General features: G+C 34.7%; 1 long non-coding RNA gene across 1 annotated transcript; it reads left to right on the top strand.

Annotated features, from left to right (window-relative positions):
• The first annotated feature begins 4440 nt into the window (after nt 1-4440).
• On the top strand, nt 4441-5376 carry LOC103130148 (uncharacterized). Its single transcript, XR_475167.2, has 2 exons — nt 4441-4756; nt 4871-5376. It is a non-coding gene; the product is annotated as an uncharacterized LOC103130148 (long non-coding RNA).
• Nucleotides 5377-6430: the final 1054 nt, after the last annotated feature.

Here is a 6430-nt window from a genome sequence, read left to right as displayed (position 1 = left end):
GAGATTATTTTCACGTGCATTTTCTTTATGTGATTTTTAAAAAGGTCATTGGACTCTGGGTTGCATTTGGTCTCACTGCAGTTTTTAAGATCCACTTGTTCTGTAAGTCCTGCAGCAAACATCAAGAAGAAAAAGACAATGAAAATAACGCTTAAGACATCCATCTACAGGTGCAGAACAGCGCATGACAGAAATTCAGAAAAGAAAAGAAAAGAAAAGAAAAGAAAAGAAAAGGACATCTGGGTGGGAAAAAAACAACCAGGATTATCAATTTGAACAGTCAGATCTCATTCAGAAAATCTAGAATAATGTTAAAACATGTTCCAATTGGAGGCAATCAAATGTGAAGGACAATCCAACTTCTATAAGATATACTAAATGATATACAATGTAAAATGCATTTAATCTTCTAATTAAATTAGCATTATTTAGCATTATTTAAACATGAGTGTTCAGATTGTTGGTTACTACAGAGGTGACAATTCAAAATAACCAGATTCTTCTTATTCAGTCGATTTAATAGCGATACTCTTGGTTCTTCTTTCAGGAATTAGAAAAATAAATTATTCAGAAAACTAAAGTATGTTTACCCATGTGCTAGGGGTCTTAGCAGCCACCTCAAATGCATCACACTCGCATGCAATGTTGGCCACAGACAGGAAGTCGGAGATGTCACCAGAGGAAGGCCCCGACCGTTATCACAGCTGTGATCTGAGAGAAAAACAATTGTGTTTGCTGCGTATAAAACAAAACCATCTTGCTGCAGTTCATTAAAGGGCAAAACACAAAGGAGAACAGCAGGTATTTATGAAATATTGGTCCAAGAAAATAGATTATGTGTTTATTACATGATCTAGTTTTTAATCCACAACACAAACAAATAAAAGTGTTCAAGAACATAGGAAAATAAAATTAAGAATGTCCTGCATTCTTTCTAAGAGAGAAAGTATAGAGTGAAAATAGTCTCAAAATACCTGTGCATGTGTAATACTGGATTAAGAAATTATGAATGCTGAAAAGAGTACACACACACAATTACTTTTTCTACAAACGTTAAATTTCTGCACAAATTTTTTTAACTACAACCTCACAAATCTGATAACTACGAATTCAAACCTTCTACTATGCCTTCAAATGTTAAATAAATAGACGAATCACCAGATACACACACACAAAACCATTATGTCTATGCACAAAACTGCATTTACACACAGATCCGGTTACGAGTAAACAAGTATTTTTGAGACTCATTTCACGCTTCCGAACAGCCTCAGATTTATGCGTAAGTGGTGCGTTTAAATGCTGGTGGAAAGCTGGGTCATCTGATTTTTGCTCGGAGTCCAGTGTTTTTATCCTCTGAACATTTGTCACTGTGCTTGTGCCGAAATGGGAAAGACGTTATTTCTGTAGAAAACGGAATATCTCAGCACTTCTTTATAATATTCCAAAATTGTTTATAGACATATTGTGCATTTTTGAGCGGTAAAAATGAGATGACGTGGTCTAAAAAATGACCACTAGGTGGCGGAATGGTTCGCTGGGTGGAAAAACAGGCAGCCAAACCAAGAAGCAAGACGGAGCGTCCTGGTGGTCTGCCCTCAGAAGTAAGTACAATTTAAACCTGCACTCTTTGCTCTCCGATTATAATGAGACATCGAATAGTTATAAACAATTTCAGATTATGTTTTATATGTCTGGTACTCTGTCCTCCTCATATGTTTCTGTTAGCGGGAACTAATGTTTATGTGAGCTTTGCTACTTTGGCTTTTCATAGCTAAGTCCGTGTATCTATGCTGTGTGTCACACGTCCGCAGCTTAAGAGTCTTTAATCCATAAAAATTATCTCTACAGTTGTTCTTTCAGTATCTTTTTGCCCAGCAGCTTCCAATCAAATTCCTAAGTCATGTTGGTGATTGATATTTGTGTAGTTTATGAAATATTCCATTTTTCCTTTTACTTTATTCAGTAAGTGAATATAATTAAGTGAAATAAATTACCTTTCAATTCTAATTTATTGAATTTCTATATGTATAAATAACATTTTATATTTACTTCTACACAGGACAAAATGGCTGACTGATGGATCGGGTCTGGTGTTATTTTACTTTCTGGAGGATCAGGATCTTTCAGATCTCGTCTACCTTCTGATCCGATGGAGCTGCTGCAGGAACACGCTGACCTTCTAACAGGATCCTCAGATCCAGGCATCAATGTCTGGTGTCCTGCAACATTTAGATACGTCCTGGTCCAACACACCTGAATCAAATGGCTGATTCAGGTGTGGACAATAGGACAGTCAAGTTCTCCAGAGTCCTGCTAATGACCTCTGACCTCATGATTGACTCAGGTGTGTTAAAAAAGAGGAGACATCTAAAGGCCAGCGGACCATTCCGCCATCTAGTGGTTGTTTTGTAAACCACGTAATCTCATTTGTACCCCTCAAAAATGCACAATGTGTGTGTACTCGTAACCAGATCTGTGCGTAAATGCAGTCTTGTGTGTGTGTATCTGGTGACTCGTGTACTTATTTAACATTTGAAGGCGTAGTAGGTTTGAATTCGTAACTATCAGATTTGTGAGGTTGTAGTTAAAAAAAATTCTGTGTAGATATGTAACATTTGTGGAAATCATAATTGTGTGTGTGTACTTTTATTTTGCATTCGTAATTTCTTCAGATTTATGTATGCATTTGATCACATATTTACAAGTACCCAAGTTACGCACAAATTTTCTTTTTACGGTTTACAAATCCTATTTCACAGATACAACTATCCAAAGTGACACACAAAAGATGCTTACACAAGTTACAGATCCAGTATTACACACGCACAGGTATTTTGAGACTATTGAGACTATTTTCACTCTATAATTTTCACTCCATGTTACTTCCCACCACTGATCTCATGTGACTGCTTACATCTGGTGCTGCAATGATTTTTAATTACTTAATATGTGAGGAAATTTATTCACGTGTGATTTTAGTTTCATTTCTTATTTAATGGATTCACAGCAATTACAAAATTGTGTTTTTTGACATTAGCACAATATAGACAAAGATTTGGGTATATTTTTATTGGAAACGCAACTGTAGTTACTTTGCAGAGAAACAAGACAAGTAAAAGCGCACACACCTTCATCCTGTGTGAATCTGCAAATGTTTTGTTTTGTTTTATTCCCCACAGAGCTGCTTGTTGGGTTCACGTGTTTTTTTTTTTATTCAAGCATCATTTCATGTCTTGTCTCAATAAGGTAAAGTAAGTAAAGAAACAGCAGTTGATTGGCTGGTTGGACAGCTCCTCCTTCAGTCTCTCTGATAAATAACACGAAGGTTCAAGACTGACGATACAGCATAAAGGAGAGACTTAAGGGATTCTTGTTCTTTATATTTTCTGACTCACTTTTCAGGTAAATAGCTTCCATTTATTTATTACTTTTATAGATTACAAAAACAATCATAATAGCTTGAGATTGAAAATGTAGCATGCTGTACATGAAATCATAATGCAAAGTTTGTCTGAAAGGTAAAAACATCTCATTAGTCAGACTGATTTGCAAACAGGTTGTTCCAACACCGGCTGTTTTTAAATAATTATAACTGATCATGACATCGCTAGAGTTTATTTACAGAATTAGGTTTAAAATTAAGAATTACCATAATAAATATTATATTTTTGTTATCTTAAAAAAATTATACCTCATAGAAGCACTAATTCCTGTGATTTTCATCTCTAAATTAGTCAAGTTTTAGAAATAATAAATTACTAGCTAGAGAGCCATGGTGACATTAATTATGGAGCAGGTTGAAAATACAGTCATGCAGTAAATTTGAATAGTACTGAAAAAACGATTTACTCCATTCACCAGTGGAAACACATTATATAGATTACTAAAAACAGACATGGAGGAGAAAATACCGAAGGCATTAAAAAAACTCACTTTGAATTACTGTACATGCTAATACAATAATTATAGATTTTCCTCATTTTGATTTTTCTCTCTTTGTTTTTCTTCAGTTACATCGTTAACTATGGATCCAAAAAAGAAGTGGCTGTCTACGGTGACGGAATTGTTAAAAAACAGTCCACTGGTAGCTAGTGTAGGTTTTGGATTTATCCAGTTGACAATGGAGAAGCTGGTGGAAGTGGAGTTTTCATGCCCTTGTCACTCTAGTCACAACCTTAAATATGGTTTAGTAGTTTTCATTATTCCAACAATTATAGTCTTTTTACTCATGTTTGGCGTTAGTTATTCACTTGAGTTATGGACATGTACATGTAAATCTCAATGTAAATGTACATGTAAATCTCCATGTAAATCTCCATGTAAATGTGCATGTAAATGTGCATGTAAATGTGCATGTAAATGTGCATGTAAATGTGCATGTAAATGTCCATGTAAATGTGCATGTAAATGTACATGTGAATCTCCATGTAAATGTGCATGTAAATGTGCATGTAAATGTACATATAAATGTAAATGTAAATGTAAATCTATACGTCCATGTAAATGTAAATGTCCACGTAAACGTAAATGTAAATCATTCTGGGAAGTCTTAATTATCATCTTTGTTCCATCCATGACATGGGTGATATTAGTGTTAGTTGATGGTCGTTATTACGTCTGTATAAAGACCGACTGGCCAGGAAAGTATGAACTGATTGAGAACGCAGCTCCTCAGAAATGGTGTAAACCATCAAACTCATCTCTGGAGCCAGACTCACTGACCAAAACTCAGCTGTGGTACTTTTACTCAGAGGTAAGAAATCATTATATTTTCCTGAGATTTGGATAAACTAACAATTTAGATGAAGAATATTTTTGTGTGCTAATAACATATCTTTCATTGTTTTTGTTTATGACTCTTTTTTAGCACGCTGGATTCTACACAGCACTTGGGTTGACCGTGTTTTATCTGGTCTGTTTTATTGGCTCCCGGTGTTCAACCCCACCAGAAAATGAAATGACTCAAGAAAGTGAAGAGAATGCAGAGGCTTCAGAATCAGAGATCCTGATGTCTGCGAGGGGTGAGGTACCTGAAACAAATGCTGAACCCCATTTGCAAACACAAGGGTTTGGAAATAATTAGATTGAGCCAAAAAACTTAAAAGAAATTATGAAAATGTGTGTATACATTTAATTATTGAGGATAGACCATGTTTGGTTAAGAATATATAAAATTCCTGGCAGGAGAAACTTTTAGGATATTTTTACTATGTGCCAACTTTGAAAAAGGTTTTTTGTATAAATATGTTTGTGTCCATTTCATGTAATATGACTATAATTGATTATTTCTTATTGTGCAACTCAAAATTCTAATTATGTTTTGTAGATATATTACTCAGATGTATTGATATAAAAATACTATTTTCAATCTCAGTTCTTTTAACCTGTTGTGCCATTATTTTTAGACATCCTGTAATCAAATCAAATCAAATTTTATTTGTATAGCACATTTCAGCAGCAAGGCATTTCAAAGTGCTTTACATAAGTTTAAACAGTGAGAAAGAAAAATAAAAAGAAAGTAATAAAGAGATAAAAAGAAAAGATAAAATCATTTTGTTGGACTACCTGTCCATTCAAGTTATATGATCTACTCAGATCTTCCATTTCTTAACACGGGTATTAGCCAGGCCCCGCAGCCTAACAGGACAAGGCCTCCAGCCTTGCAGCACCAGGCTCCGTCCGCCTGTTTCGCGAAAATTTTGCGCTAGGACTTTCGCTGTCCTACGCAGATTTTGTACATTAATTGGTTACCTGTTAGAGTCTAGAATTTACAGGGTTTTATATACGCGTATGTATATTTTATTCATAGTTTTTCCAGATCTGCATCATTTTCAGATGTTTTTTTGTCTCTCTTCTTTGCACCCCACAATGTAAAATGTATTTAATCTTCTAACTAAATTAGCATTATTTAAACATGACTGTTCGATTTGTTGGTTGCTTTAAAATGTCATCTTAGACATTTTTGACTAAAATATTTGACATGTTAGAGGTGAAAACTCAAAATAACCAGATTCTTCATATTCAGTCGATTTAATAGTGTGTCAAGAATTAGAAAAATAAATTATTCAGAAAACGAAAGTATTTCTGAATAAATACTTTCGTGATGTGATGCACCTCAAATGCATCACACTACATGCAATGATGCAACGTTGTCCACAGACAGCAACACAGGAAGACGGCACCAGAGGAAGGACCCAACCACCATCATAGCTGTGAATTGTGAGGAAAAACTATTTTGTTTGCTGCGTATAAAACAAAACCATCTTGCTGCAGTTCATTAATGGGCAAAACACAAAGGAGAATAGCAGGTATTTGTGAAATATTGGTCCAAGAAAATAGATAACGTGTTTATTCCATAATCCAGTTTTTTAAACCACATTACATAGAAATAAAAGCGTTCAACAAGAACACAGGAAAATAAAATAAA

The sequence above is a fragment of the Poecilia formosa genome, unplaced genomic scaffold (genome assembly GCF_000485575.1).
Source record: "Poecilia formosa unplaced genomic scaffold, Poecilia_formosa-5.1.2 Scaffold610, whole genome shotgun sequence".
NCBI lineage: Eukaryota > Metazoa > Chordata > Actinopteri > Cyprinodontiformes > Poeciliidae > Poecilia > Poecilia formosa.
Note: the sequence above shows the minus strand (reverse complement) of the source record. Positions and strands in the feature narration are given on the sequence as shown.